The sequence below is a fragment of the Kogia breviceps genome, chromosome 13 (genome assembly GCF_026419965.1).
Source record: "Kogia breviceps isolate mKogBre1 chromosome 13, mKogBre1 haplotype 1, whole genome shotgun sequence".
Taxonomy (NCBI): domain Eukaryota; kingdom Metazoa; phylum Chordata; class Mammalia; order Artiodactyla; family Physeteridae; genus Kogia; species Kogia breviceps.
The window spans coordinates 40969767-40991268 of record NC_081322.1 but is presented as its reverse complement, the minus strand read 5'-3'; positions in this window follow the sequence as shown (position 1 = coordinate 40991268).

Below are 21502 nucleotides of genomic sequence, written 5' to 3'. Positions count from 1 at the left end.
GTTTTGTGGTTGGTTGTATCAGTTAGATGAGGTATAGAAGAGTAAGAAAGGATTAGGTGGCAAAACAGTAATCTTTCTAAAACAAACATGTGGTCACATCACTCCTTTCTGACGCCTCTATCTTGTGTTAGGGCCTCTCCTCTGTGACTCTCTTTAATCTGTGTTTATATGTACCCCACTGTATTTAAGTTGACTATTTACTTGCCCTTTTTCCTACCATCCTGTGACCCACTTACTTTTCAGCAAAGATTATATATTCCCTACATGGCCCCGGATATGTACCTGACATAAATTAGACCCTTACTAGATGTTGCTGAATAAAAAAGTGGATCTACATTAGACAGCATAAATCCAGAACAAGAGGATGAAAACAAGAACTTACAGTGTGAATATGAAATAGTTTAACAGAAACATCTTTGAGAAAGCTAAATGGAGTAATTTCATTAGAGCAAGGTTCCAAAAGAAAAAAGTTTCAAAGGTCTCAAAGAAAAAAGCTAGTGACCCATTATTTTCCTGTCATTTGTAAGGCAGATGGAACACAGAAACTGACAATCCAAAACTAAGTGAGAGGTGTGAGAAAACAATGTGCTGCCCATCCTGGGAAGGCACTGCATGATCATATAACTGCTTCACGTACCTGCAGGTAGTGGTGAATAGCCTTGAGTGAGTATAGGTGACACGATAACCAATTTGTGTGAACAGTCAGGTCTTCCTGTGCCACTAAGTTAGGAGGATTGTTTTTCCCCATAAGGAAGATTTTTCCTGCAACAGACAATCTATCAGCTCTCTGAAGGGCAACATTGTACCCCTGCATAACGTAGGCAACTTGTTTCTGTTTAAGAGAGATGCAAAGACAGAACTTGGTTATTTACAAGCCTTATTTCTTGTGTTATTTGCTTCTAAGTACAGTATAATACTGTTTGGGAACCAAATAAGAGGCTTTTGGAATATCAAAATCCTTCCATATTTGAATTTGATTGACAAGGACAGTGATCGGTCACATTCTTAGGACTTTGAAGGAGAGTGACCCAGCAAAGAGTCAGTGCACAAGGATATTTAGTAACTGGAGTTGACTTCCTAGATTTTTACCTATAGCCTATGAAGAAAAATGCATTTTCTATAATATAAAGCTTCCTTCAAATCTCAGTCTTAAAAATAGGTACCATTATCTTCTGCCACAGGCAGAACTGGCAAGTAAAGGCACCCACTAGTTCCCTTCCCATCTTTAGCTACCACTTTAAAAGCAATTGACAAGATACACTGTGGGAATGTAAACTGGTACATCTGTTAAGAAAACAGTATAGAAATTCCTCAAAAAATTAAAAACAGAACTGCCATATGATCCAGCAATTCCACTTCTGGGTATACATCCAAAGAAAACAAAATCAGTATCTTGAAGAGATATCTGTATGCCCATGTTCAACTGCAGCATTATTCACAATAGCCAAGATATAAAAACCTAAGAGTCTGTTGATGGATGAATGGATAAAGAAGATGTGGTACATACACATATAATGGAGTATTATTCAGCCATGAGGAAGAGAGGAATCCTAATATTTGTAACAACATGAATAAATATGGAAGACATTATGCTAAGTGGAATAAGCCAGAGAAAAAGACAAATACTGTATGGTATCCCTTGTATGTGGAAGCTGATAAAAAAAAGTCAAACTCAAAAAAGCAGAGAATAGAACAGTGGTAGCCAGGGGCTGGGGGGCTGGGGGAAAAGGGGAGATGTTGGCCAAAGGGTACAAATTTACAGTTATGTAAGATGAATAAGTCTAGAGATACAATGTACAAGCATGATGACTATACTTAATAATAGCCCATAGGTTCTGTTCATGGGCCTCCTACTTTATAAAAAGGATAAAGTTGCTCCATGATCTTACTGTGATGGAAAAATCTCTTCCACCTAAGCATGTGTAAATATTTACTCTGGGCCAGCTGGGTATTCTCTCTGTATAATACTTTAATAACAACAAGAAAAATTAACACTTAACCATCATGTCATTTCTCAAGTCCTAAGATCCCTTAGGAAAGCAGCCCAACTTCTTTCTACCTTTCAAAATATTCCTATGTTTGTTTTCTGTGCTATGTCCAGGATTTTTCAGGAACAACCTGGAGGAATGAGATTACTTCATGTTTGTGGAACTGGAAGTCTCAAAAGGCCATTTTTTAAGCACTTGCTTAGTTTACTATCTGGAATCTCCCCCAGGTTGTCAAAAGTCATGAATCTTGTACTTCAACAATTTACAACCTAGACTCTGCCCTGAATAGATGCATAGTAAGATACATAAACAGGTGAATCAAATGCATACATAATAAGAGGAAATGATGGCACCCCAAATTTTTATAGGGCTTCATGGTTTACAGAGTACTTTCTACATATCTATATATACATATACATTCTTATACATTTACTAATTACATGTATACATTTACTATTTAAACATATTTATATTACTTTATAAATAAATATATATAACTCAAGATGTTGCAAGGTGGGTGGAGTACATATTGTTATTTAAAAGAGAAAAATAAAGGCTGTTTGGTTAAGATTCTTACCAAAGGTGGAAAGAAAAAATGAACACTTAGAATACAATTATAGCAGTAAGACTGGATTAAATCTTAAGAACACTAATGGGAAAATAAGTCTGATTGTTTTGGAAAGATGTATTTTCTACATGAAGATAATAAAATTGAGAAACCTGTCTCAAAATTGATTTGGAGAGAAAAGCTCTCTAATTAAAGAGGGTGGGGAGGGAGGGGCGAACCAATAAAAACAAAACAAAACAAAAAAAACCGAACCTGGTTCACCATTCAAATTTAAATGAAGCAAGTAGGCATTTTGCCATTCCAACAGATTGTAGTTTCTTTTATCAGTTGGTGAACAATTTTAGCAGTGACATAAAAGCCTATAAAATTATCTAAAGCTAAGCTTAAAAGTTTTTTTTTAACTGAAGTTTATGAGTCTAAAATACAAAGCACATTACAAGTGAGATTATAGCTTCTAACCTTAGACCAAGAATTTTACTTATACTTAAAGGTAGTCAGATAAGCCAACTCTTTTAAAATATTTTATTTCTGATAAAAATAATAGTGGCTGGGCTTCCCTGGTGGCGCAGTGGTTGAGAGTCCGCCTGCCGATACAGGGGACGCGGGTTCGTGCCCCAGTCCGGGAGGATCCCACATGCCACGGAGCGGCTGGGCTGTGAGCCATGGCCACTGGGCCTGCTCATCCGGAGCCTGTGCTCCGCAGTGGGGGATGCCACAGCAGTGAGAGGCCCGGGTACCGCAAAAAAAAAAAAAAAAAATCGCGGCTATGATGCAATAAACAGGGCCAGACTTACCCTTCCATCATAAACAACTAGAAAATAGGACAAATTACACAAGGCAACTGTTTTCTGACATGGGACAACAGACAATGCAGGACTCTTGTCCTTTAGAGAAAGGAAAAAAATGAAATGAGCCCTGGTTTTCTGCCTGAAGAAGGCAGTTTTTGAACCATAGAGTAGGAAAGCAGAGCATGCTGGTCTCTCCGAAATCAAGTTTGGTAAGCTGAGTCAGCTGGAGTTTGCAGGGCAGGGTACTGGAGAGGAGAAAGTTATGCAGAAAAAGGGTTCCAGAAATCTGCATAGAGATCCCTTTGAGTTTTTTGCTGACTATTAAGCCCTGAATACAGACAGCAAAACTCCATGAGGCTTTGCAAAGAATAACTAACGAGGGAACTGTAAACTGAACATTTCTCAGAGTTCAAACAGGACTAGGAGATGTTCAAGTTTCAATCAGACAGGGTGAAGAGTCCTCACTGAATACCTGGAGTATTCAGCAGAGAGATGAGAGGGGTGACAATTTAGTAAGAAAAATAAACTATCTCTAGAGTAAAGGTAACTCTAAACCTGCTCTAACAAAACTTAAAAACCAAGCCTTGTAAGTGTGAAGCTGATCTAAAACTTAATTGCCTGCCAGAATAAAGTCCAACATCTTTAAAGGAATACAAAAAGAAATCAGCATTCAGTAATGTAAAACTGAAATGCCCAGTGACCAAAAAAATTACTAGACATGCAAAGAAGCAGGAAAATATGACCCCACAAGCAGGAGAAAAATTGATGAAGAGAAACAGACCCAGAAACAGCACCAGTGAGGAAATTAGCAAACAAGGACTTTAAAAGGGATTTTATTAATATGCTCAGTATGTTCAAGAATTGAAAGGAAAATGTGAACATAAGAAGAGAAATGAAAACTATTAAAAATAATGAAATAGGGACTTCCCTGGCAGCACAAAGAATCCACCTGCCAATGCAGGGGACATGGGTTCAAGCCCTGGCCTGGGAAGATCCCACATGCCACGGAGCAACTGAGCCCGTGTGCCACAACTACTGAGCCTGCGCTCTAGAGTCCGTGAGCCACAACTACTGAGCCTGAGTGCCACAACTACTGAAGCCTGAACACCTAGAGCCTGTGCTCCACAACAAAAGAAGCCACTGCAGTGAGAAACCCATGCACTGCAACAAAGAGTAGCCCCCACTCACCTCAACTAGAGAAAGCCTGAGTGCAGCAACAAAGACCCAATGCAGCCAAAAAAAATAAAATAACTAAATAAATTTATATAAGAAAAATAATGAAATAGAACTTCTAGAAATGAAAGCTGTAATATATGAAATAACAAATTCATTGGAAGTGATTAACAGCAGATTAGACAGTGCAGAAGAAATGATTAGTAAACTTGGAGATATAGCAATAGAAACTATACAAAATGAAGCACTGGGGGAAAAAAAGACAGTAAAAAATTTAACAGAGCCTCAATGACTTATGGAACAATGTGAAGTAATTTAACATATATATCACTGGAGTCCCAGAAGGAAGGATAAAGATAGAAAATATATGTGGAGGAGGGACCTTCAAAATGGCAGAGGAGTAGGATGTGGAGATCACCTTCCTCCCAACAAATACATCAAAAACACATCTACATGTGGAACAACTCCTACAGAACACCTAAAGAATGCTGGCAGAAGACCTCAGACTTCCCAAAAGGCAAGAAAATCCCCACATACCTGGGTAGGGCAAAAGAAAAAACAGAGACAAAAGAATAGGGACCTGCACCTCTGGGAGGGAGCTGTGAAGGAGGAAAAGTTTGCACACAGTAGGAAGCCCCTTCACTAATGGAGACGGTGGGTGGGAGGGGGGTAAGCTTCGGAGCCACGAAGGAGAGCGCAGCAACAGGGGTGCAGAGGGCAAAGCGGAGAGATTCCCACACAGAGGACTGGTGCCGACCAGCACTCACCAGCCCGAGAGGCTTGTCTGCTCACCCGCCGGGGCAGGAGAGGGCTGGGACCTGAGGCTTGGGCTTCGGAGGTCGGATCCCAGGGAGAGGACTGGGGTTGGCAGCGTGAACACAGCCTGAAGGGGGCTAGTGCGCCACAGCTAGCTGGGAGGGAGTCTGGGAAAAAGTCTGGAGCTGCCTAAGAGGCAAGAGACCATTGTTTCAGGGTGCACGAGGAGAGGGAATTCAGAGCACCGCCTAAACAAGCTCCAGAGATGGGCACAAGCTGTGGCTATCAGCGCAGACACCAGAGATGGGCATGAAAACGCTAAGGCTGCTGCTGCAGCCACCAAGAAGCCTGTGTGCAAGCACAGGTCACTATCCACACCTCCCCTCCCAGGAGCCTGGGTATCCCACCACTGCCAGGGTCCCGTGATCCAGGGACAACTTCCCTGGGAGAACACACGTCGTGCCTCAGGCTGTTGCAATGTGACGCTGGCCTCTGCTGCCTCAGGCTCGCCCTGCATTCCGTTCCCCTCCCTCCCCACCGGCCTGAGTGAGCCAGAGCCCCCTAATCAGCTGCTACTTTAACCCCATCCTGTCTGAGCAAAGAACAGATGCCCTCAGGTGACCTACATGTAGAGGCAGGGCCAATCCAAAGCTGAACCCCAGGAGCTGTGTGAACAAAGAAGAGAAAGGGAAATCTGTCCCAGCAGCCTCAGGAGCAGCAGATTAAATCTCCACAATCAACTTGATGTATGCTGTATCTGTGGAATACCTGAATAGACAACAAATCATCCCAAAATTGAGGCAGTGGACTTTGGGAGCAACTTTAGACTTGGGGTTTGCTTTCTGCATCTAATTTGTTTCTGGTTTTATGTTTGTTTTAGTTTAGTATTTAGAGTTTATTATCACTGGTAGATTTGTTTATTGATTTGGTTGCTCTTTTTAAAAAATATATGTATATTTTTTTCCTTTTTTTCTTTTTGTGAGTGTGTATGTATATGCTTCTTTGTGTGATTTTGTTTTTATAACTTTGCTTTCACCATTTGTCCTAGGGTTCTGTTTGTCTGTTTTTGTTTTTGTTTTTGCATAGTTTTTAGCACTTGTTATCATTGGTGGATTTGTTTTTTGGTTTGGTGGCTCTCTTCTTTCTTTTTTATTACTTTTTAATATTTTATTTTTAATAATTTTTTAATTTTAATAACTTTATTTTATTCTATTTTTTTCCTTCTGTCTTTTTAAAATTTTTTCTCCCTTTTCTTCTGAGCCAAGTGGCTGACAGGGTCTTAGTGCTCTGGCCAGGTGTCAGGCCTGAGCCTCTGAGGTGGGAGAGCCGAGTGCAGGACATCGGTCCACCAGAGACCTCCCAGCCCCACGTAATATCAATTGGCGAAAGCTCTCCCAGAGATCTCCATCTCAAAGCTAAGACCCAGCTCCACTCAACAACAAGCAAGCTACAGTGCTAGACACCCTATGCCAAACAACTAGCAAGACAGGAACACAACCCCACCCATTAGCAGAGAGGCTGCCAAAAATCATAATAAGTTCACAGACATCCCAAAACACACCACCAGACACGGTCCTATCCACCACCACTGGATGTGGTCCTATCCACCAGAAAGACAAGATCTAGCCTCATCCACCAGAACACAGGCACCAGTCCCCTCCACCAGGAAGCCTACACAGCCCACTGAACCAACCATACTCATTGGGGGCAGACATTGAAAACAACAAGAACTATGAACCTGCAGCCTGCGAAAAGGAGACCCCAAACACAGTAAGTTAAACAAAATGAGAAGACAGAGAAATATGCAGCATATGAAGGAGCAAGGTAAAAACCCACCAGACCAAACAAATGAAGAGGAAATAGGCAGTCTACCTGAAAAATAATTCAGAGTACTGATAGTAAAGATGATCCAAAATCTTGGAAATAGAATGGAGAAAATACAAGAAACGTTTAAGGACCTAGAAGAACTAAAGAGCAAACAAACGATGATGGACAACACAATAAATGAAATTAAAAATTCTCTAGAAGAATCAATAGCAGAATAACTGAGGCAGAATGGATAAGTGACCTGGAAGATAAAATAGTGGAAACAACTACTGCACAGCAGAATAAAGAAAAAAGAATGAAAAGAATTGAGGACAGTCTCAGAGACCTCTGGGACAACATTAAATGCACCAACATTTGAATTATAAGGGTCCCAGAAGAAGAAGAGAAAAACAAAGGGACTGAGAAAATATTTGAAGAGATTATAATTGAAAACTTCCCTAATATGGGAAAGGAAACAGCCAATCAAGTCCAGGAAGCGCAGAGAGTCCCATACAGGATAAATCCAAGGAGAAACATGCCAAGACACATATTAATCAAACTATCAGAAATTAAATACAAAGAGAAAATATTAACAGCAGCAAGGGAAAAGCAACAAATAACATACAAGGGAATCCCCATAAAGTTAACAGCTGATCTTTCAGCAGAAACTCTGCAAGCCAGAAGGGAGTGGCAGGATATATTTAAAGTGATGAAAGGGAAAAACCTACAACCAAGATTACTCTACCCAGCAAGGATCTCATTCAGATCCAACAGAGAAATTAAAACCTTTACAGACAAGCAAAAGCTAAGAGAATTCAGCACCACCAAACCAGCTTTACAACAAATGCTAAAGGAACTTCTCTAGGCAGGAAACACAAGAGAAGGGAAAGACCAACAATAACAAACGCAAAACAATTAACAAGATGGTAATAGGAACATACATACTGATAACTACCTTAAATGTAAATGGATTAATTTTAGGCAATTCCAATATTTTCACTTTTATTATAATGCTGCAATAATAATCTTTATGGAAAATCTTTCCCCCCAGGTTGTGAGTTATTTTCTTAAGAGAGATTTCCAGAATCTTCCCTAGGTCAGCCAACAGTTTTTGAGGTCTGCAACTATCTTATTCAATGTTGTATTGCTTCATAATACCAGCACAGGGAGTAACTTGTAGAAACTTAGTTAATTTAGGGACTGTAACTAAGCTGAACTAAATGGCGTGGGTCTCTAACAAAGAAGAGCATTTATATTAACCAAGTTCTGCAAACCACACATATAGAGAAAGTCCTACCCTGGCCAGAAGACATACCAGAAAGCCAGCTTTGTTCATACATTTCTACCAAATTCCAGATCTACTTTTCAAATTGCAAAATGACTCTTACCTGCAACAGAAGCAAAGGTAAATTTTCAGGAGTGTACTCTCTCCTTAGGCAGCTCTCTAGCTCCCTCTGCATGACATCTGCTTGAATAACAAGGGGTTTTGACTCAGCCACTGAACCCGGGGTTGGGGGTGTGGGGAACGGAGCGAGCAAACAAAAGGAAAGAAGGAAATAGAACTATCAGTGTCTATGACAGAAAATGGCATATCATCTCTGACAGTTTTTATACAACACATTATGCTGTTACACCTGTTTCCAAATAATGAATTTTAACATCACAAATCAAGGAACTGTAAAATTTAAAACACTACAAAAATCAGATATCTCCAAAGAAGTATTGGCCTGCTCTGATCCAGCAGTGAGCTGAATATTGGGCTGTTTTGTCTTTGTAACCACTGTCAATAAGATCAGCTGTTTGTTTGCAAAAATAAGCTTTCCCTGCTAACAGTTTCCAACAAGTTAGCAAATTCTAATTTATTGTTGTGTTCAAATAGCCCACTGTTCTACTCACCTGTAAAGTTTTCTTTAGAGCCAGTTCCCTTTCTCTTCTAAAGTAAGAAATGTCCTTTGGCATTTGAACAGAGCTGCAGAAAGTTTTATGCAATAGAAGCTGTAATTATAGAAGCTATAATAAATCAGATTAAAGATAGGCCCTGATTAATCTGTAACTCCACAACTGCTCATTTCTAAATAAGTATATCATATTATACTGGAATGTTGGGGGCATGTAAAGGCCACAGGCTTCTGTCTTAGTCAGAATCTCTCTTGTGTACACCTCATGCCGGTTAAACCTTTCCCTGGGCCGGTTTTTCTCTCCTCATACAAACATAGTCTTTCCTCTACCCCTGATTTACCTCTTTATTTCTGACAATAGTAAGGATGTTTCTTTCCCCCACCCATATTTCCTTCAGTAACCACATTTCTAACAACTACTGTGTTTATCTGACCTCTGTCTTACCGTAGCTGACATATAAAATCATTATCTAATAATTTAAACAAAATGTTTTTATTTTTGTGCTCTTGCTCAATTATCTAGAGGGTGAAAATGACCCTTAAATATCAAACATGAAATACTTTGGAAATTATTTTAATCAAACTTTCTGCTTCAGAAAAATTATTTATCCCTAGGAAAAGCATAGCAGAAGTGCCTGCTTAAGAACCCTCTGACTGCTGTCCAAGCCCAATCATGAGGCAGTTGGTTGCACCAAAGACTCTGACATGAGGAGGTACAAGCAGCACTGCCTGGGGCCTGATAAGAGGTTGGATCCTGGGTCAGGAAGAGAAGCGCTCTCCCCATTGGGTGTAAGATACACCCCAAGGCTTGGCAGCTTTGGGAACATTGCAACCATGGAGCAGATGTTACTTCCTTAAGATGGGAGTTCGGGAACACTGGCAAGGGAGCCACAGGAGATACTTCTGGAACACATGTGAGAAACCACCTTGAGATCAGAGGTGGATTATAGTCAGTAAAGTATGGTTAATGTTCATATGACTGTTATCAGTCCCCATGGATAAGTTTTAAGGGAAGATGAAAATAGACTTGCCAGCAGTTCATCCCACTGGAGGCAGTGGTCCTGTGAAACGAACACCAGGCTGACAGTCAGGAGGTCCCTCAGCCACGTGAGGCTAAGCAACCCATTGATCCATTTGTGTTGAACTCACAACTGCAGTTGGAATAATGCCTTCCCTTATCTCCTCATGTCTTGGTTTTGAGGGAAAAAAGACACAAGCTCTGAAAGGGTAAAAGCATTAATAAATCAAAGGTATAACTTCTGTGATTACTGGGTACCTGAATTCTGGCTGCAGCCTCATGTAGGTGGAGAACCAGTAACCACCTAGAAAGGGGACCGGCTACTAAAGGCAGTCAGAGAAACAGAAGAAACCCATCCCTTCCCTGCCCTTTGGTCTTCTAATTCTTTGGCATGCTGGGAGATTGGGTGGAGTTCTGGGTTTAGTTCTCTGACCCACTCTTGCTCAGACCATGCTCAGACCATGCCTTTCCTCTTAGTTAACCTCAAAGTGTCTGTGAATGACCTGAAAGAGATTGGTGAACATGGTATGTACATCAAGCCAAAATAAGATTCACCTATTTGTTCATCAACATACATTCATTCATCTACGCATTCGGCAAGCGTCTATGAAACACTTAACAACCACAAAGACCTGGGCTTATGGGGGCAAGATGAGAGAAAGAATGGGAAAGAAGGAAGGAAGCTAGGAAGGAAAGAAGGAAGGGAGGGAGGGAGGGTGGAAGGAAAGATGACTAAGGCACAGTTATCCTCCAGTTCTCAATAGATTGTGTAGTCTAGTAGGAAATGAGAATTCTAAAGTTATTATCAGGAGTGGATATTTTCCATGGACTCCAGAACCAGGCACAACACCTGGCAAACAGAAGGTGACCAATAAATGTTTGTTGGATTAATAGTTAGATTCTTCAGGTCCAGTGTTTGGTGGTTTCGGGGAGAGGAGAAATACAGGTATCCAGAGATTTCCCATCACTCTGTCCTAAAAGGGACTTCAGGAAACCTTTCTTACCACAATGCACAGTGGGCAGCCCCTTGCCTGACACTCTGACATTTAAGTTTTTACAATATCAACACTTGATCTTTGCATGGTGTTTTATAGTTTTCAAAGTGCTTTAGCGGGCATGATCTCAACTGACCTTTATAAGGTAGGCAAGGTACATATTTTTAACCTTTCAAATAAAGGAACAAAAGCTGGGAAAAATTATGACTTGCATGGTTCCATTCCCTTTCCACTTCATCATACAATCCTTGATCTGCTTCATATACCTCAGGGCTTTAAATACCAAATTATAAAATACACTAAATACTGGTTCTTAAGAATCACCTTTGGAAGGAGGTACTAATGTACCTATTTCCTGCTTCTTCTCCAGACCTTCCCTCTCCAACCTTCACCATCCACATTGTGTTTACTCAGCTACTCAACCTAAAAGGGTCCTTATAACTGCTCCTCTTGATCAATTGTGGCAGTAGCAGAAACAGAGGAGTTTGAATGTCCTGGGCCCATGAGGGCTGATCTGGCTACCCTGTCTCTAAAAGAATTTGATTGCTATTGTTGGCAGCATTTACCTATAGAATAGCTCCTAATAGAACATCATTTTGCAGAATTCATTATCAAACACCTCACATTATTTTCGTTTTGAAATTTCTCATCAAAATCAAGGTCAAATTCAGTTAAAATATCATTGGAGAAAATGAGATTTCATTGACTATGATTTGCAGAGTAGCTTCTGGAACTTTAAGACAATGATATTTGTGAGATATAAGAGCACTTTTCCTTTTTTTTTGGTAGCACATTGCCTCTAAATGCCTTGACAATTCTAGAATATAGGAAAACCTTAGGGGCAGCAGTTAAGTCTGAGCTTGAGATGATGCCAATTGTCCAAGTAAAAAGGAGAGGGGGTTCTGATGGAGACTATGGGATGAGAGTAGGGGTTAAAGCCCCTGAAGACCATGCCTTCACACTGCCATTATTTACCTGTAAGCTCGATGAGTTGACCCCTGAAGAGTCCCCTGTTCTTCTATCTCAGACTTCAGTTCTGTCAATTGCACAGCCAGTTCTTTTACCAACACCTGGATCCTTTCTGTGGAAGCAATCTTATAACATTCATCCATGGTTTGCATTTACTAATTTTCTGATCCCTGAAAAAAGGAGAGAACAAAATTTGTGGCCGACTTCCTCAGTGACCATTAACCAGTGCATGGGACTTTGTCTATCATTGTCCAAGAAATCATGTCAGTTTTGTCGAAATGTATGCTTTTGTAATTTGGAGAAACTGCTGGACCAGACTGCTGTCATTTATGCGTTAATTACCATTTGGTAAATAGTAGAGAAAACATAACATAGGTTAGAATATCCATTGACCATCTTTGTTCAGCCCAGCTCACCTTTAGAAACATCTCTGTTCCAGCTTTGACTGTGAGGGTTTATTAAATGAGTTTGCATCCACCTTGCCTGACTTCTGTAGTCTTCATAAAGGCTGTAAAGGGGATTACACACTAAATGTTATGAGTGGTGATTACTGCTGCTTTCTAATATCACTTCAGCTGGAACAAACAATAGGTGTGTGCAGGATCCCTCTACTTGCCTAATGTATATCTCCATAAGCCTTTTTGAAGGCATGAGCTTCTGACCAGTGGTAATAGACTGAGGGTGCAGGTCTATGTCGCATGATCATGATCCATGTACTTTTGGGTTTGGAAGAAAATCACGCTTACACATTTGAATGTGTTTTCTTAATTCTGAATGCTGATATTTGTCATATAGCTTTTACAATGAAATAAAAGTTATAATCGCCTCCTACCCCCACTGCTACCCCAGTTCACAGCCTGTCAGATTCAACACAATTGTTTGCTAAGTACTTAGTGTCAATATTTTAATGAACAACATAGGTTAACTTCATGACCCAGAATGAGACCCACAAATTGCAGGAGATTCAGTAGATGATGTGTTTCTTGTGCTACTGCTGCCCTCATCTGTCCTGGACAAGAAGGGGTAAAGTCACAAGAAGGGGTAAAATATTTAAACTTTCCTTTTTTCCTTTGACATTTCTAAGATTTTCATTTTCAGAGGTATTTCATTTTCTCAAGTTACTCTGCTGACTTTTCAACAAATAGGAAAGATGTAGAGATGTTTTGTGTAGAGGCTACCTTTGGGAGCCGATTCATTCGTTTTATAAATATTAAAAATGGAAATGAGCATTGTGTTCAGTCTAGGTTGTGAACCTGAAGTTATAAATCTGTCATGTTTGGCACACTGCTGGAGCTCAATAAAATGCACTGTTGTTCTCAGCAAAAAAGTAAAATGTTGTTATGAAAAATATTTGCCACTTGGCAGTGTCCTTTCAAGTTGGGCAAACAGTTAAACAGCTGCCTTAACAGCTGCATTCCAACCAGCAGCCAAGAGGGGCAGCAACACAGACTGACATTTTTCTCCCAAAGGATGGATATTCTGCCCTTATTTCCTTATCAATTTCAACACTTCACAGCTCAGAAATGAGAACATTTAATCCTGCATCATTTAGCTTGTTACACAGTTAAGTACAGTATTCACAAAATTAACATAAGGAGAGGTTGGTCTTTGCCAACTGTCCATGAAATGCATCCAACCCAGAGGAATCCATGCCTGCTGAGCACTCACTAGTGTTAAAGAGACAAACAACTGTTTATTTATTTATTTTTAACGTTTTTATTGGAGTATAATTGCTTTACAATGGTGTGTTAGTTTCTGCTTTATAACAAAGTGAATCAGTTATACATATACATATATCCCCATATCTCTTCCCTCTTACGTCTCCCTCCCTCCCACCCTCCCTATCCCACCCATCTAGCTGGTCACAATGCACCGAGCTGATCTCCCTGTGCTATGAGACTGCTTCCCACTAGCTATCTATTTTACATTTGGCAGTATATATATGTCCATATATACACTACCACTCTCTTTGTCCCAGGTTACCCTTCCTCCTCCCTGTGTCCTCAAGTCCATTCTCTAGTAGGTCTGTGTCTTTATTCCCATTTTGCCCCTAGGTTCTCCATAACCATGTTTTTTTTTAGATTCCATATATATGTGCTAGCATACGGTATTAGTTTTTCTCTTTCTGACTTACTTCACTCTGTATGACAGGCTCTAGGTCCACAACAGTTTATTTTGGGAGGGGGAAAGATGGGTTCCATTTATTGAGCACCTACTCTGCGTGAGACAGGTACTGGGCCCTCATTTAACGTCTCAGAAAAGAGATTCTCAAGAACTGTTTCAATAGTGTCTTTTAAAAAATAAATACAGGACTTCCCTGGTGGCTCAGTGGTTGAGAGTCCTCCTGCCGATGCAGGGGACACGGGTGCGTGCCCCGGTCCGGGAAGATCCCACATGCCGCGGAGCGGCTAGGCCCGTGAGCCATGGCTGCCGAGCCTGTGCGTCTGGAGCCTGTGCTCCCTAACGCGAGAGGCCACAACAGGGAGAGGCCCGGGTACCGCAAAAAAAATAATAATAAATAAATAAAATAAAATAAAATAAAAACATTTAATTAACTATCGACTATAAACAAACAAACAACCCCCCCCTTTTAAAAAGTGGGTTTAAAAAGTGGTACAATCTAAGCTTTAAGGAAAAGATGGTAAGTTTAGCTTGAGTAGGGTTTGAGGGTGTTTAATAGGTAAAGTGGGCTTCAATGGGGTTAAAGCAAGAATGTTTAGAAAAGAAATAATGAATAACTTTAGAGTCTTATAGGGAAATGTATAATGCATGTCAAAAACTTCAAAGTGACTACCAAAAGAATGGAAATGCAACACAGAGCTTCCCAAACAAGCAGGGGTGAGGGATAGGAAATGGGTCTTTTAAATCCAATAGAAGGCAGGAAAAGAGAAAAAAGGAAACAAAAAGAAGTATGGTAGAAATAAGTTCAAATATATCAGTAACTATAATAAATGTAAATGGATAAAGCCCATCTATCAAAACACATAAATCACAGTTCTGAACATTTTTTAAACCCCTAAAATTTGGTAATGTGATGGGTACCAAAATAAAACAATGATTTTTATTCTAGCAAATGCTAGAATAGAATTTAAACTGTAAGCAAGCTGGCCCTGTATCACCATGGGGCAATTCAATCTTCTTCACAAAGATCTGCAAGGTACTCAATAACTTCCCCGGGTAAACCATTTTTGATGCTTGGTCATCTTTCATCATCATCAACATGTTCTTCCTGTGTACAAATGAAATTTCTCCTTTTACACATTATACACCATCTTCTGGGTTAGTAGGGGTAAGACTGTTTTAACAAAAAGACACAGTCATCAGTGGCTTAAAGAAAAAAATTGTTTAAATGTGTCTAATGTAATGTGTTTGGTAAATGGGTGTAAACTGTCTGCTCCTCTTGGACATTCAAGGACACTGGTTCCTTCCAAGTCAGTTCCATCATTCCCTAGGCATTTTTCAGACAAACACATTAGTGTTTTCTCTTCAGTGTGGCTACAGAACATGACCTTTAGTTGGGTGAGGGGACACACAAGACATATATTTGATGTTCTGAATTGGATAACCTGTATCTACTTCTAGTTTACTGAGAGCTTTGTTTTGTTTTTCTTGAACGGCTATTGAATTGTGTCAATTGCTTCTTCAGCATCTATTAAGGTAGCCATGTGATTTTCCTCATTTATTTTTTTTAATGTGGTGAATTTCACAGATCTTCTATTGTTAATACAAAACTGATTTCTTGGAATAAATTCCACTTGGCAATGATCTGTTATTTATTAATTTTTTTTAAAGAAAAATGGACTCTTTTTGCTACTATGTTGTTTAGGATTTTTACATTTATGTTCATGAGAACAACTGGCCTGTCATTTTCTTAAAATGTTCATATCAGGTTTTGGTATCAAGATTATACTACCCTCTTAAAAAATGTTGTGAACTGTTCCTTTCTCCTCTATATTCTGAGAAAGTTTAAGGTTGGTATTATTTCTTCCTTAACTGTTTGGAATAATTCACCTGTGAAACTTATCTGCCTGAAATTTTCTTTATGGGAGGGTTTTAAATTACAGATCCAATATTTTTAACAGATTCTATGATTATTCACATTTTTGTTTCTTTTTTGTATTTGTTTTAATATTTTTTAAAAGAGCATTTCATCTAAGTTGATGATTTTTTTTAGTGTAAGGTTATTCATAATATCCTTTTATAATACATTTTAACAGCTATGTTGAGATATAATTAATACACCATACAATTAACCTGCTTAAAGTGAAAAATTCAATAATTTTTAGTGTATTCACAGTGGTGCAACCATCACCACAATTCATTTTAGAACATTTTCATCACCCAAAAAAGAAACCCCATATCCATTAGCAGTCACTCCCCATTTTTCTCTAAGCCACCCCACCCCCCAGCAATAGGCAACCACTAACTTACTTTCTATCTCTACAGATTTGCCCATTCTGGAAACTTTATATAAATGGAATCATATAATACATGGTCTTTTGTGACTGGCTTCTTTTATTTCCCATAATGTTTTCAAAGTTCATCCACGTTTTACCAGGTATCAGTAGATCAGTCCTTTTTTATGGCTATATATTATTCCATTGTATGGTTATACCACTTTTGTTTACTGGTTCATCAGTTGGTGGAAATTTGGGTTGTTTCCAGTTTAGAATTATTATAAATAATGTTGCTATAAATATTCAAGTCAAAGTTTTTGCCAGACTCTTTTCCAAAGCAGGGGCACAATTTTATAATCCCATCAGCATTATAGAAGGGTTCTAATTTCTCTACATCCTTGTCAACACTTGCCAGATTTCTTTTTAATTTTAGCCATTCTAGTGGATGTGAAGTTGTATCTCACTGTGGTTTTGACTTGCATTTCCTTAATGGCTAATGATGTTGAGTATATTTTCATGTACTTGTTGGTCATTGGTATATCTTCTTTGGAGAAATGTCTATTCAGATTCTTTGTCCATTTTTAAATTGAGCTTTTTGGTTCTTTATTGATGAGTTTTAAGTGTTCTTCACATATTATAGATATATGATCTTTATCAGATATGTGATTTGCAAATATTTTCTCCCATTCTGTGGGTCATCTTCTCACTTTGTTGATGTTGCCCTTTGAAGCCCTTTATCTTTTTTTTTTTTTTTTTTTGCGGTATGCAGGCCTCTCACTGTTGTGGCCTCTCCTGTTGTGAAGCACAGGCTCTGGACGCGCAGGCTCAGCAGCCATGGCTCATGGGCCTAGCCACTCCACGGCACATGGGATCTTCCCGGACTGGGGCACAAACCCGTATCCCCTGAATCGGTAGGAGGACTCTCAACCACTGTACCACCAGGGAAGCCCTTTTTTTTTTTTTTTTTTTAACATCTTTATTGGAGTATAATTGCTTTACAATGGTGTGTTAGTTTCTGCTGTATAACAAAGTGAATCAGCTATACATATACATATATCCCCATATCTCCTCCCTCTTGCATCTCTGTCACACACCCCCATCCCACCCCTCTAGGTGGACACAAAGCACTGAGCTGATTTCCCTATGTTATGCGGCTTCTTCCCACTAGCTAGCTATTTTACATTTGGTAGTGTATATATGTCCATATATACACTACCACTCTCTCACTTCATCCCAGCTTACCTTTCCCCCTCCCCACGTCCTCAAGTCCATTCTCTACGTCTGTGTCTTTATTCCTGTCCTGCCCCCAGGTTCTTCAGAACCACTTTATTTTTTTTTAGATTCCATATATATGTAGCATACAGTATCTGTTTTTCTCTTTCTGACTTACTTCACTCTGTATGACAGTCTCTAGGTCCATCCACCTCACTACAAATAACTCAGTTTTGTTTCTTTTTATGGCTGAGTAATATCCCATTGTATATATGTGTCACATCTTTTTTATCCATTCATCTGTCGATGGACACCTAGGTTGCTTCCATGTCCTGGTTATTGTAAATAGAGCTGCAATGAACATTGTGGTACATGATTCTTTGTGAATTATGGTTTTCTCAGGGTATATGCCCACTAGTGGGATTGCTAGGTCGTATGGTAGTTCTATTTTTAGTTTGGTATTTTTTTTTTTTTTTTTTGTGGTACGCGGGCCTCTCACCGTCATGGCCTCTCTCATTGTGGAGCACAGGTTCCAGATGCACAGGTTCAGTAGCCGTGGCTCACGGACCCAGCTGCTCTGCAGCACGCAGGATCCTCCCAGACCGGGGCACGAACCCATGTCCCCTGCATTGACAGGCGGACTCTCAACCACTGCGCCACCAGGGAAGCCCCTATTTTTAGTTTTTTAAGGAACCTCCATACTGTTCTCCATAGTGACTGTATCAATTTACATTCCCACCAACAGTGCAAGAAGGTTCCCTTTTCTCTACACCCTCTCCAGCATTTATTGTTTGTAGATTTTTTGATGATGGCCATTCTGACCAGTGTGAGGTGATACCTCATTGTAGTTTTGATTTGCATTTCTCTAATAATTAGTGATGTTGAGCATCCTTTCATGTGTTTGTTGGCAATCTATCTTCTTTGGAGAAATGTCTATTTAGGTCTTCTGCCCGTTTTTGGATTGGGTTGTTTGTTTTTTTGATATTGAGCTGCATGTAAATTTTGGAGATTAATCCTTTGTCAGTTGCTTCATTTGCAAGTATTTTCTCCCATTCTGAGGGTTGTCTTTTCAGTCTTGTTTATGGTTTCCTTTGCTGTGCAAAAGCTTTTAAGTTTCATTAGGTCCCATTTGTTTATTTTTGTTTTTATTTCCATTTCTCTAGGATGTGGGTCAAAAAGGATCTTGCTGTGATTTATGTCATAGAGTATTCTGCCTGTGTTTTCCTCTAAGAGTTTTATAGTGTCTGGCATTACATTTAGGTCTTTAATACATTTTGAGTTTATTTTTGTGTATGTTGTTAGGGAGTATTTGAAGCCCTTTATCTTTTATTTTTAAATTAAATTTAATTTATTTTTTATACAGCAGGTTCTTATTAGTTATCTATTTTATACATATTAGTGTATACATGTCAATCCCAATCTCCCAATTCATCCCACCACCGCCTCCCCCCCGCCACTTTCCCCCCTTGGTGTCCATACGTTTGTTCAGCCCTTTATCTTTTTAATGTCTATGGGATGTATACTGCTGTCTCCTTTTACATTCCTGAGACTGATAATTTCTGTACTTGCTATTTTATCTTGATCAGTCTTATTAGGGATTTAATAATTTTATTAAACTTTTCAAATGACCCATATTTAGTTTTATTGTGTCTACTTTATGTCTGCCTTCTCCTTCTTGACTTCTGCTCATTTATCAATTATTGATATTTATTTATATAATTTATTATACAAATTGAGCTATACCTATTGAATTATTTAGTTATAATTTATTATTTACATATTTATTATTTATTAAGATTCATTTATTATACCATTTATTTTACTATCTTAAATTTAATTTGCTCTATTTTTCTGGCACTTGAGATGGAAGTTTAGATCATTAATTTTTTACCTGTGTTCTAAGATATGCATTTAAAGCTATAAACTTCCTTCTAAGCATTATTTTAGCTGCATTACCATTTTGGATGTTGTGTTTTCATATTTATCATTTAAATGCTTTCTAGTTTCCATTGTGATTTCTACTTTAACCTATAAGTTGTTTAGAAGTGGTTCTATATTTCTCTTATTAATTTCTAGTGTGATTGCACTGTGTTCTGAGAACGTACCCTGCATGACTTCAATTTAAAAAAAAATATTTTAAACTTGCTTTATGGCCCAATATATGATCTGTTTTGGTAAATGTTCCAAATACTCGTGAAAAGAATATACATTTGCTATTGTTGGGAACAGTGTTCTATTAGGTTAACTAGATCACATTTGTTCTTAATCTTTTAAAACTGATTTATTGGTCTGATTTTTATGAGAAATTGAGACAGGTATATTAAAATCTTTGATAATAAGTATGGATTTGTCTATTTCTTCATTTAGTTTTATATATTTGAAGCTATATTATGGGTGTATAAAAATAGGATTGTAAATTTTTTTTCATTGAATTGAAACTTATCATGACATGTCCCTCTTCATCTCTAGTTAATATTTCTTCAAGTCAAGCTTACAAATTAGTAATATAGTCACGGAAGTTTTTTTGGTTTTGTTTTGGTTTTGTTTTGGGTGTTAGTATTTACATGGCATATCTTTTTAATCCTTTAAAATTATCTGTCTTTTTGTCTCTTCAGTCCAGTCTGAAAATCTTTGTCTTTTAAGTGGAGCATTGAGTTCATTTACATTTAATGTGATTACTGTTACAGTTGGGTTTAAGTGCACAATCTTACTATGTATTTTATTCATTTTATTTATTTTTCTATTTGTCTTACCTATTTTTTGTTCCTTTATTCTTCCCTTCCTTCATTACTCTGGATTAATCAAGTATTTTTATTTTTCTGTTTTGCCTCTTCTATTAGGTTTTTAATTATACCCGTTTTCTTTTGGTAGTTACCTATATTTCTCAAATTTTAGTGTGCATCAGAATCACCTAAAGGACTTCTTCAAAAATAGATTTCTGGGCCTCACCTCCAAAGTTTCTGATTTAGTAGGTCTGGGGGAAACCTGGAAATTTTCACTTCTAACAAATTCCCAGATGATGCTTATGCTGCTAAGTCAAAAGGCCACACTTTGATAGTTACTCCTCTAGATTCCAATATATATTCTTGACTTATTACAGCCTACCTTAAGCTAGTAATTTTTGTTTTCATGGTGTCTTCCACTATAAAGCTAGCAATTTTAGTCTTTTACTCTCCAAATAAAAATCTTACAATGATTTAAGTTCACGTAATTCCTTCCTACAATTCATGCAACTGTTTATTTCACATCTACATATAAACTCCACAATATTTTTTATTTTTGCTACTTTGAAAGTCAATTAAAATTTTTTTACCCATATATTTATCTTTTCTGCTGCTCTTCTTTCCTGAAGATCTGTGCTTCCATTTGAGTTCATTTTCCTTTAGCCTGAAGAACTCCCTTTCATATTTTTCATAGTGTGGGTCTGCTCCTGATGGATTCTCTCAGCTTTCATTTGTCTGAATAAATCTTTATGTCTACTATGATCTCTAAAGTTATTTTAATTGCACATAAAATTGAGTTTGTTTTCTTTTAGCACTTTAAATATCTCTTGGCTTCCATAATTTCAGTAAAATAGTCATCTGCCCTACTGTTGCTTTTTGAAAAAGTACCTTGTTTTCTCTTGCTGCTTTTAAGATTTTCTTTGTCAGCAGTTCAACTATGATATACTTAATTATGGTTTCCTTTGTATATATCCTCGTTGTGTAATGAGGTTCACTGAGCTTCTTTAATGTTTGGAATGATGTCTATCATCAATTTTCAAAATTTCTTGACTATTATCTCTGCATATATTGCTTCTGCTCCATTCTCTAATGCTCATCCTTCTATGACTCTAATTAAATATATATTTGATTGCTTCACTGTATTCCACATGTCTCTTATACTAAGTTTTATTCTTTGCATTCTTTTTGTCTCTGTGCTTCAGTTTTGGGTA